Source organism: Mastigoproctus giganteus, chromosome 9 (assembly GCF_048544385.1).
Source record: "Mastigoproctus giganteus isolate SK-2022 chromosome 9, ASM4854438v1, whole genome shotgun sequence".
NCBI lineage: Eukaryota > Metazoa > Arthropoda > Arachnida > Uropygi > Thelyphonidae > Mastigoproctus > Mastigoproctus giganteus.
Window position 1 is genome coordinate 99,004,891 of NC_143583.1, and position 13,367 is coordinate 99,018,257.

The window sequence follows — 13,367 nt, forward strand, 5'->3', positions numbered from 1 at the left end:
CAGCAGTTGCATTTGGGTGTATGGTATGCAAGAACAGTAATCGTAGTAACTGTGGTAGCCGAAACAAGACGATGCTAACGGTATAGCAGACAACTCCTCATTTTATTTCATCTTCAGGAACTCGTGCACCCATCGGATGCACGTAATCGAGAGACATTACTCCAGTCGGCTCGTTCGTCTATTACCAGAGAAAATTCTGACGACGGTGGTATGGCATGGGAGGCAAAAGGAACAATGAACTGGAGAGAACAAAATGATCAATATGACAATATTTGCAGCGTAGAAGGATGCGACCTGCTGCCAGTCGCGAGATCAACCAATCGTATCGTACAAGGATTGCCTTTAACTCCTAATAGGTAAAGTTAGTTTCCTACAGTCATATTTCGCAACATCTTCCTTCTTGCTGCACGTCCTCCATGATTCCTCAAACGAAATAATCTTTCCACTTAAGACTAATGTCTCTGAATACGTGGAAAATGCATTTATGTTCTCTTGACAATTTTTTTTCCTTTTCCTGCGTTCGCTGATAATCAAACTTTTGCAAACTGCCATTTACCATAATAAAAACAAAATAATCAGTCGTACGACTCCAGAGTTACTGCATAAAATGCCTTAATGAGATATTCATTCATATATTTGTATCTAAACAGCGTTCATGCAAAATTTCGAAGACGAAGAGATCAGTTGATTTATTGCAATTAAATTACGCATCATTAATTAAAAATGTAATGGATATTAAGCGTAATTCTTTGCCAGCACGTGTCTTAATGTACCAACTGACATGAACTAAGCTCTTGTCGATTCGTTTGAAACCACATAATCTAACCATTAATTAATACAGTTTAATTTATTCACTTATTACTAACTTTTTAAATCCCATAGCTCATATATTCAACCTTTGGAGAATCAATTACAAATTTTTCACAACCATTTGCAAATATTCCGCTGTAGGTGAGCTCCAAAATTACTTAAAATGCAATACGAAATAATTTGGAAAGTGGCTGTCAACAATAACAGAATACGTAAACAGTTAACTTTATTGACATAACCCAACCGTGATTTAATCATTCGTTGAATACGATAATGTAATGGTCCAGAATTAGAACCAGTTAATCACAAAGAGAAGGAAATGGGATTTGCTTAATGAAGTGGTAAAATAAAGCATTTGATTTGTGTTTACCAAATATCGAAGCGTAATCTATCCAAAGGTGTTCTCCATTAGTTAAGTAAACTTGAACGTCTGGAATTAATTAATAAAAGAAAATACTCCAATATTTGCACTGAGTGTATAACGAAAGGTAATTAGCAGAGGGCGTGAACAGCGCTCTATCTGTGCAGAACTGTGTATACCTAAAATGTCTGCAGAGCTCATCGAGGGATTCTTCATCGAACCATATACGAGAAACACCACGGAAAAGAATTTGCCTTATCCTCTTTGAAGATGCTTCCAAACTTCTCAGATACTTTAATCAGATTTTGGATTTTACTTAATAAATAAACCATCTTAGAGTTGATGCTGGAGATTTTTCTCAAAGTTGATTTTTACCTCTTATTTGAAAAGTTGTTTCTTAAAAGTTGCGTTATGTACTAGCGATAATTAAAATGAAATAGAATCTGTAAATAAGGGTTACTGAGCTTATCAGACCCTGAAAGACAAGGAGGGGAATAATCTTCAATACATGATAGTCGATGTTGACAACAGCCAGTCATATTTCAACCTCTTACGGTTGTAAAAGACGATTTTATAAGGATATTAAAATGAGGATTGAAAGATGGCTAAAAATGATTTTACTACCCAGATCTCCGTCCATGCGTGTCTGTTAGAGATACGTATAGGTACAGTGTTAGGGTCCACCCTATAGAGCGATTCTTGCTTCGCGGGATTATCATGTATATATTATTTCAATGATGGAGACTTGTTATTCTGGTAGAGAAGCTTGATCTAGTGATTCACAATAATGGATACATATGTACTATTGTCGATCATATGAATATTTACAGTGGAAGAACAGTATATGATTTTATAATATACTGCAGGAAATATAGATTTCATGAGGGGCAGCAGCAAAAGCAACGCATGATTGATGTTTCACTAACCTCATAAATTACTCAGCAACAGGAAATGCATTATTCTAAATGAAGGTAACCAGATATACTTTGATGTTTATCAGAGGCAATTTTAATATAATTTACTGGAAGCCTATTAATATGCGATATTTTCAGTTAAATCGGGCCATCCGTCTTCCATCAAGGACAGAATTTTATATACTTTGTTTTCAGAGGAAAAATAGCGTTATAGTAATTTTAATTTACCCACCAAAATAGGAGAAAGTAAATTCTATTAAAAATCACTTAATGAATAATGGTTATCCAGCAAATCGAATTAGTTAGGCTGTCCATAATAATTCGTAGTATAAACTTTCTTCGCAAAAGAATTACTCTTCTTTTATAATGAAATAATTTAGCCTTGCATTAATCAGTATCCGCACGGCCTTGTAGTTAGCTTGGTTCAATGGACAGGAGTTAGAATGCATCTTCGCTTCCCCATCCTCCCATCCCCTCAAACTGGAAATGAAAATACGGGGCTTCACTCTTCAAATAAGATTACCATACTTCTTTTGTAAAGTGGAATTAAAGAGGAATATAGCGTTTACGAAAGAAAATAGACATCGCACTGGCTGAACGTGTAATAATCCAGAGTAATGGATATTTTAGTGTATATAAACAAGTCTAAAGAAATTGAGGAAACACCTAAAAAGTGTACCCGATATATCTAAGGAATTTCATATCGAAAGACATCCACGGGAAATGTCAACACTGCGATAACTCGGCATTTTTAATTTAATTTATTTATTTATGAGAGAAGTAACGTTCAAAAATGCTTGAAAAGTAATTTATGAATTCCCACTGAAATACATGAAACGCACAGTGTGAATCATATAACCATCGCAAAGATTACAGTAAATGTTGGTAAATGTAATTACGAATCAAGAGATAATAATTACTGAGGCGTATATTAAATTTAATTAGCAACAGTTTGTTTATAATCAGATTCTTTTTATCCAAAGGTAGGCATATCTTGATCAGTTAAACGCAGAGCTTCTGTGCAATGCCGCAAAACACGCTTTAAAGGGGTAATTGGATGCTTAAATAACCATTATTTGTATATTTTTATTAGTATTATTTGAATTAAGTACAACTTTTATATGAAATTATGGTACCAAATAAGTAGGGCAATCACTCATCGTAGCTAAACAACTCTCACAACTAGCTGTCATAATGTTAATGAGGCTGATGATAACACAATAAATAAATCCTAACCATACTAGAGTTTATGCCAAGTATCATCAGATTTCAATTTGTTTAGAGCCTAACATACGTGGTGTTAACTTTTAAGCGCCTGTGAATAAATGCTTATGATTTTATTGAAAATTACTAAATAAACGTACATTTTTGCGCCCTTTCATCCATATGAAAAGGCGTTGCCTCGACTGAAATTCTTTGTGATTCCCACTTCATATTAATAATGGTCACCTCGGGATTTCACTTATAATTTCCAAATTCGATTAAATAGACGGAACTCTTTATTTTTTTCCCAGATAATATCGCCATAAGATGAATTGATAAAATGAACTTTGTTACCCAAGCATGTTATTAATACTTTCCAAAATCACATGATTCTGAATATCACTTTTATTAAATGTTATTCCAAATTCTAGGGTGTGTTCAAAATTCACATATTGCAAATATAATACATGAATTCAACATCTCACACACATTTACGATATATCAACTGTACTCATATATATATTTCCTCATTTATATGCATAACAGAGTAGTTAAAACATCTTTTCCTTTGTTACTTATTGATAATCACGCCAAATATACAATAAATTCCAACTGATAATTAGGGAGTAGTTCTACCCTTCCTTTACAGATTCGGACATACCATCTTGCAATAGTAGGTACTTACTACAAATCGATTACTAGTTACCACCTTATATCAGTAGGCTCTTACTTACTGCACTCTCACTCTCTCTCTCTCTCTCTCTCTCTCTCTCTCTCTCTCTCTCTCTCTCACACACACACACGCACACAAGCTTTTTCTGATACAGGGCAGGGTTCCCTATTTCTCAATAAAGCGATTTTTTTTCCACACATTAACTCATTACCTGGACATTTTTTCCTGTTATAATATTATCTGTTAACACATTATCTAAAATAATTACACATGTTACCACATTCCTTTTCTACCGCGCCTATGATTAATGTCATTATTAATTCCCATATAATTTTTTTCTTCTCTCCTTTACCCTTTAAGCACCCCTACATCATTTCATAATCTTTAACTTAATATATGAGCCAATAACCTAATAGCACATTACAAAAAACTTCCTTTGAAAGAAACTATCAATCAATATCTCACAGAGTTCAGCTTATAAGTCTATAAGTTCGGAGTTGAATAAATTTGGGACACACTTACGTTCCGAACCGGACTGCTACTTTCAATTCATTTTTCACTCTTTCCACAGGGCTCCTATACCAGCTAGGGCTCCTCTCCATGGCAGCTAGGCTTCCCACATCAGTTTCCAATTTTTTTTCTGGCGGTCTATCTCTTCTTCTTGAGGCTCTTGTGCTGGACGCTGTCTCTTTCACGTAGATTTCTTGATTCGCACATCTGCATACCTGGCTCATTCAGATGCACATACTTTCCTACTCAACCGTACTTCATACACAAAAAAAAACCACTTTCAGTCCGTACGTCCATGCGTTCTCTTTCCTCACTACTCCCTTTTTTCTTTTCTTCTTCTTAGATACCTCACACCTCTCTCTTTTCGAACTCCAACTCTCACTCGAACCCCCAACACCCTCTGACTCTTAAAACTCCATGTCTTCACCTCCTCTCTGGCTCACTACTTTTTTTTTTCTCCTTTTCATCTTACTTCCACGATTTCCGAACTCGAACTTTAAAACTCTCCTCGAACAAAATCTCCAACCCTCATCCAAACCTTTTTTTTTTTTCAGAAGTTTGGAACTCCTTCCACAGCACTCAACCAATACCACAACTCTAAGTAATCCCTCACTCCATCCTATTTGTTAAAAAAAAAAAAAAAAAAAAAAAAAAACTGGTCAAAACCATCTGTCTCGGGCAACAAACGAAATCCCCTCTTGTAATTTCTTGTTTATTCGCACTCCAGCATTGCGACCCTTTCATGTATGCCGAGCGCCGCCAAAAGTAGCTATTTTCGTGTTTTCAATAAATTTCGACAAGCGCCGCCCCTTACCTAAAATCTCCACACTGGCGTGGTGTTTCGACGCCAACGCCAGACTGTCCTGTCACTTGCTGTATTCGTCCAGCTTTGCGGCATACATAAAACGTTCTTAATTACCTGCATCTAGCAGTTCCATTGTTTCCCATCTCTAGTAACCCTTATCTCGCTTGTTCGCAAATGCCACTCCCTCTCTAATACGGGCCAATGTTTTGTTTTCTCTCTACTACAGTACGTGTTACTTCTTGTTTCTATTTAACTGCTATTTTAATTCACGCATTTATAACCTCTCTATTTCTAAATCCGATGTTTTAAAACCATAATATTCAAACCTTGATTCCAAATTTTCTTTGCCCTTCACGGATTTATTTCTAATTGCTTTATAAATGTGTTGTTTTGAGGTTAATGGCAGAAATTTTTAACTCCTGAAAGACTCGTGATGTGTAATACTTCATTTTTCAAAAAAAAAAAAAAAATGTTCTTGGACTTGACGTTGAGTGCTTTCTGAACATACGTACGTTAAGAGTGAAGGAACGCTGCTGTGATGGAGACTGAATTAGCGAGATGTCCCCCCCCCCACAAAAAAGCTAAGAAATTTTGATTTCAATCTTCATTGCTCTGTAGTATATAATGTTTGTATTCTTTGGCTGGTTTGCCGATATGGTGAGCGAAAAAAATTCTGTTAGGAAAAACCATGAAATCTTCCATCGATAATAACTCGACCAGGGTGTTAAGAAGCCTCTAATAGTTCCTTCTATCTTTTCGTGATCGAACTCAGGAATTTTACAGTGTGGAAAAACGTGATGGTATCTATCCACTGCGTGTGGCAACCATGGAACACTGTGTTCCTGTTTGTTGATTGATATGATTTGCATCAATGACAATTAAAATATCTTGAAACCATCTGTGCTTAAAAGCCTTAACTCCGATGAAATCAACTGCTTGTATTCCAGATATGAATTATGATTTGTGCATCGTTCTGTCCTTCAATATTCCATCCAACGATGCATTACATATAAGTCGCTGAGTGTCCTTATGGGAGCATTTTCTCGATCAGCCATTTTGTTTCAAGATGGCCGGTTTCTTTCATTTTAAATACCGGCGTATTCCAATAATGGTGATGATCGTGTGATTACCATTAAATAGGAAAACTCGCAAAGTTCGCATCTCTTGGCAGATAGTTTTATTTTTCAAAAACTAAGAAAAGACAGCACCGACGACACTCTTATGTTGTTCCCGAATAAAACCTTCTGGCTTGTCCGATTTGGCCATCCGTTTTCTTCGCGCAAGACGTAAATCTACACTTGGTAGCTGTGATGGGACAGGTGTGTCCTATTTCCTCTAACAGATCTCTCACATATGGCCATTATAACCTTTCAAAGAGACATCGTGGCTCATTTAGGCCATTACAAAAATCACTTCGACAGACTTTGTAGTTCGTTTACAGGCTTGCCGGTCCTTTGAAACACGATTTAGACACATAAAGAGATATTCTTTTTTTCCCTTACAGTCATCAATTTCTTATTTGCTGCGAAATGCGAGAGCTGTTGTTTGTAACGGAGAGATTTCTTAACTCTCCCTTGATTTATTGCAGCTGGAGATTAAAACGGCCGTGTTACAAACGATTTCTGTTATCGATCACATTTTTTTCCACTTTCGATAAAAGGAATATTTAATTACGAGTATAAATATAAGGAATTAATTGAAATGGTTAATTTTTAAAATTCTTTCTATAATATGCAATCATTTGTACACACCATAATACAGCGTAAATATTTGACTTATACCAAAACGTATATTTAAATATAATAAGGCGAATTCGTGATTTAATTGATGGTGAGCTGATTCTTTTCACAGTCTTAAAATTTAAGTGCATTTTCATTGTGGATAAACCTGTTTTTTAGATGCCACCACATTTTATCCACGTTAAGTTCTATTTAAAGTTTAGGAACCAGCGAAACTCATAAAAATAAACATTTTTCAACAATCCATCTGTCTAATAACAAGTCTGCTCTTCCTTTTTTGAAATATTCTATTTTATTAAATCGTTTTATATTTCTCGTATCCAGCTTTAAACAAACTGATGACGTCTGTCCAAGATGCAGAGGGAAAGATTGAATTACTGTGTCTATTATTTATTTCTAGATATATATACTGCAAGGATAGAAAAAGGCATAATATTTATATTCTTCTGTAGTGAAAGGTGTCAGAAACAGTGCAGAAACTTAAGTTGCGATGAGTGAAACAGAAAAATTAAGCTATTATTATTACAACATTTTGAATAAAGTGATTTAGCACATATTTCAATTTTAAATTAATTTTATTCTTTTTATCTTTGCTATAGTTATGAGTTGATGCATTTCATATTAATAATCGCCCAACGACACATATTTTATCAATATTTTGTTTTTGAAATTTCTTTAAAACAATACACATATCTCGAATAACAGTTTTGGAAAAATTGAAGCTTTTCATCTCGTGAGCCATCCCTTTCTCCAATGTTGATATTACTTCGCAGAAACAGGGAATAGTCATCAAAAACTTGTACACCCCTGTGTCATCTGATAACCGGAAGATCTGGTGCAGCAAATGTTGACATGGATCACGAGATGAGCTTCTACCCAATTTCCAGTGGCATTGAGCTAGTATTTCTTAGCTGATTTTTTCCTGAAAATATCATAGAAATTGCAACCTCTCTAGCCACTGACCCTTAAAAAAACTGTACAGCGACAGAGCATATAAAATGTTTTCCAACTTGAGCGTGCCTGTTTCCGAGGTACTAAACCTTGTCCATTGCAATAGCAGTAGAATCAAAATGGCTTTATGAGAAACTTATCTACAGCTGATCTTTCCTTATCTTCTTAAACAATTTGAATTTAATAGCATTCAATTACAATCATTTAATCCCTATTCCAACATCATCATCAGTGCCATCTCCATCTTGAATGGTCGTGGCACACCATAGTCTTAGTCTCTTTTGCGCCGGTTCTCTTTTACATTAAAAAATGGAGAAATTCATATTTTTTCTTCTGCATTCTCTTCGATGTTTCTTCCTCAGTGATGGATAACGAAAAGGAGAAGAAGTGAATACAGAAGAAAACGAAAGTTGAGACTATTCAGCGTCTAATTTAATAATAGGGATCTCTGTGTAGCGTGAGACTTGGAAACTCAAGAGACTGGGGATGGATAGTCACGTTCTACAGAGCTGGGATAAAGAAAAATGTCTCTGTTGGCTTGGATATCTGAAAAATTTGCTTTTTATATTCTCTTAATCAATAAGTTTATGTAATAGACGTTACCGTTGAAATGCGAGGGGAATTTCAAAGTAAATATGTATTTTTGCCGAAGTAGGAGTTAAAATATATGCGTTTTCTGAGATAACCCCGAAAATATACTGCTGAAATTGGCAATTTTGGTATTCAGATATATCCTGTCTACTATTTTATAGATGTCAGCGCATTCGTGGTGTAATTTCTTTTTCTATTAAAGTAAACCTTCATAGTTTTTCATACAAAGATGTTTTATTCATCATTTTATAGATGACTGAGGTTGGTTCGTTGCTCGAGAGACCATGTTTCCGATGTATTACTTAGAAAGCCTCCTTCACGAAGCTTGGAAGCTTAAGGAATGGCGAGACAGCTGTCAACACATGACTGAAGCTTCCACTTAAATGGAAAGTTAAGGGCACACCGCAAGTGGGAAGTGTAAAATAATGCGCGATCATCGGTAAAAGGAGCTAATAAGATTCGATTTTGTGTAAGGTCGAAAAGGGTTACAACAGGTCTAATATAATAAATATTGTTTTAGTAGCAACGTGCCTGAAAGGCGCCCTGTTCGCTTTCGGCGATTGGCTGAATAAAAACCATTCTAACGTTTGCTAAGCTGAACTTGCCTTTGAAAGGCAAGTTTACTTAACCAGAAGACTTTTCTTCTGATTTATGTAAAGCGTATCCTCTGGAGGAAGTTTCCCGAAACTTGGAATCCAAATTACTCATTTTCGTTCCTTGTATTTGGCAGTTCTACTGTATTTCATTTGTTAAGTATAGAAATATATGAGAGCGCTGAAAGTCTTAAGACCTTCCAGAAAGTTTTCGAGAATTTCGAAAAGAATTTAGGCTCGTTAACATATATGCGTAAAGCCCTATTGTCTTCTCTATGTCTATCCGTCCACACATAATAACTTGACTCCTAATAGGATAGATTTTCATACAATCTTATATTGCTCCTTTAGAAAATTTCGTCATGCCATCCTAAATTCCTTTAAAATCGATCCAATAGAAATCCGGAAATCCAATTATTATTTTCTTGTCCGTCCGTTCGCATGTAGTAACTGGACTCCCAGTTGATAAATTTTCATGAAAATTTATATTTGGTTCGTTTGGGACAATATATTGAGCTCTCCAGAGACATTAAAATCGAATAATAGAAATCCGTTAATTATTAAAGCAGAAATGTGATAATGTGGAATATTGCGCGTTATAAAATAATTTTCTGTGAAATTATTGGCTTAAATTCGTGGACCCCAAATCGGTACTGTAGCTGAATTTGCATGGCTCTATTATATAACCGTCTATATGCCTATTAATGTGCTACTGTCGTTTTATTCTCCAAAGCAAGTAAGGCTACGAGGCAATGTACCGTATCTTCTGGTATTTTATGGTCTGTTTTACTGGATGAAACACCCAAATTTCTGTAGTATAAAACTGCGCAACAGTCGCTCACCCGAGACCGACTAACTCGGCCACAGTGTGAAAAAATCCTGCCTAAAATACCTCTCGTCTTGACGAGAATTGATTCCAGCCAGTGAGGAAGTACAGCGATCGAAAATAAGCATCACTTTCCTTTGTATTTTATTTATTTACTTTGATATAAATAAAATTATAAAGGAATACCTTTCACATATTCTAAATATTTAGTTGTTTAAAAATTTTCACTTCTAATAATACCGATTGTATAACTGCATCACTGAATCACCAGCCTTTAGATGTTTGTTTCAATGGTTTGCCTGCTAGCTTTCGCGTCGAAATATTCTTGGTTAATCTTTAGTCTCTCTCTCTCTCTCACAAAGCGTTCCATTTCTCTTTCTCCCGTCTCTTTCTGTTTGTTTACTTTTCGCCCGTTTTCTGAATGAAGTATTTGAATATTTTCTATTACCGCACAGTCCACGAAATACGGGAGAGAAACATAAAAGATTCCACCACCATGCAGAAAATTGCACCTTCATGTACAAAGGTACACTTGGCAACAATAGCAAAGTCTATTAGTATTTCTTATAGCGCTGTGGCTCGATGACAAAAGAGCCTTTGGAAAACCAGAAGCCAAATAACGCATCAAAGGAGAGAGCGCAGGATTGTGCAGTCTAATCCTTCGCAACTTTACACGAGATAGGGGCTGCTTACGGGTTTTCAGTTTTACTCGTGCAGTGGGATTCCCTTTGAACATTGCTCTAAAACAAGTAGCACAAAAAATAGTGAATATTGGATTATATTTCATGACTTGGGCACCGTTTTAATGATCTTATTGTTTGAGTAGAAGAAGGTGAAGTTTCTCTAGTTTAAAATATATGGAACGAGAGAAAGGCGAGCTGTTTATTGGAAGTATGTTGGTTTTCAATGCTGACGCTCTCTCGTTTGAGAATATTTGGTCCGCGAATTCTTCAACACGTGCTTGTTCCTTGTTTAGCGTAATCGATAGAAAAGCAAACGGTGGTTCTACTGAGTTTATCCCCTAACAGAATAGTTTGGCTGTCCCTGATTCAGCACATCTTTTTCCGCACACCAGAAGACGGTTTTATAAAACGACATTCTTTTAAAGAAAACAAAATAGCTGAGCAACTCTGAAGAGAATATTATGTATATAGTTGTAAGAAAAAAAGATATAACATAATAAGATGGGTTAAATGATGAGGATTTCGTTGGGAAGTAGACTATTTTTATCTTATTTCGTCGGTTCATGAAGTTGTAGAGTTGATATTTATCGTGTATTATGGAAATCTTCTCCTGAGATGGGCTAACTTCAGCCTCCATTGAAGAGGCCTTTTAAGCAGTCCTCCAGTCTCCGACGGGATCCGAACCAAGGATACTACAAACGAATGTCGAATTCACTATGTGATCGCTTCCCAAGAAAACTGACTCGTGTGATGCTACAAAGATCACCCAATTCATTTTGGAAATGCAGGATTGTCCACTTTTCACCACTTTTCATTTGAAAAAACTGTTTATGTAGGAAAATCTGAAATCAGTTATCGAAGATGACTTAAATCAGCAATAAGAACAAACCTGAATTTAATTATTTAAAAGGAATTATTACATTCTATACAAAAATAGTCTCTCAATATTCTCGATAATTGCAAAACAAAATGGGCGCTTTGCTACTATTTGTTTTTAAATTCACGTGCGTTTTCAAAACCGTAAACTAAGAAGATAGACTGGCTTTACATTCCACCACCAAGCACGCGCTTTAAATTATTATCATCATTAATTCCAAACTACGAAAAGTAAACCATGACTAATGGAACGCGAGGATGTCCTCCCTTACCCTGAGTAACGGAATCGCACCAGCGTAGACGATTACATCCCACGGGGACTATTTCTTTTAGTAGTATACACGTTGTTCTTTACAATTACCAGAAAATAACAAAAAAAGGGAAATGGCGATCTTATTAAAAGCCCGTTATTGCATTTTTGTCCTGAAGGAAATACATTTATAGGCCTTATTGGGTACAGAAGATGGTAGTAGGTTCTGTTTATCAAGCCAGTTCTCAATGATAAATTCCCTAGGAGGAGCAGAATGTAATAAAAATACTTTGAGCTTTACTATCTCCGTAATTTTACCTCAAGATTCGCGAGCGTTAATGTAGGCTTACCTCATACGCAAAAGAGCTTTTATATATAAATCAATCCTATGTCCCCTGCCATTAAATTTTAGAAATGAAGAGAAATCCATTTCGTTGAAAGATCTGCAGGAAATCTGATACTTTTACGAGACTCTCTCTTGGCACATTTTGGTGAAGGGAAGCTCAGGCTTTGAAAAGAACTAGAACTTGCAAAATGTAACCTAAAACCATCAATTCTACTTTACGTTTTGTGTTGAACTTACTTCTCATTATTAATTTGCATAACATTCTTTACATACGAATCCATTCGCATTATAACAGTGGACTTTATTGTTAAATAAGAAATCACCATCCTCTCTTGTGTTCTATGCTGTAACAATACTTAAATTATATACGTAATACAATGGTCTCTTAAGACTGTTAGTGGATTATAAACAGATGGAACAATTTGAATGGATTCGAATGTAACGCCATCATACAACGCTGTAATGATTCTCATCTTCTTTACCCAATCATGGATAGTCCCATTTTCTTCAAGTAAGGTATTTATGCAAGAAACAATAATTAATATTCATGTATTTTAAAAAAGTATATGACAAAAATATATATTAGACAAAATACGCTGATGTTTCATTGCCTTAGTTTCTTTGGCATAAATACGGACATAAAAGAAACTTACCGCGATGCTCTTCCTAGACTAGTCAGGCATTTCAAGTTGTTTCACTTTGATTCTGAAATTAAGAAGGTCCATCCACTAAAGAGAACCACTAGATCAACAAATGCTTCTCCCATTGATCCCTAGAATTGTTGCTGTTATGGGTATTGTATCAAGCATGCATTTAAAAATCTTCACTGATTGCAATAAAGACTTTTTTGACAAATCCCAATCTCTGATGAGCTCCACCCACAAATATGTCTTTTTCCTTGACGAAGTGAATAGAACTCTTTAATCTATGGGTTTTTTCACTCTACCAGCAAATAAACGCAATGAACATATTGCTGTACATATAATTTTGCTGTTTGGCTCTTTGGAATCTCTTTTGATGGTTAATTATTCTCATGGATTTACTGGTTCATATAGTTTCTTAGATCTGTTTTATTTGTTTACCTGCAGTATTATCTTATTATTTATCTTATTATCGATATCATAAAATAACAATACACTCAGTGATCACTGAATTATGACCACCCCAACCGTAATGGACGATGCCGCACAGTTCGCAGTATAAAAAGCCAAACAACTTCGTACGCTAGAGTGGTAA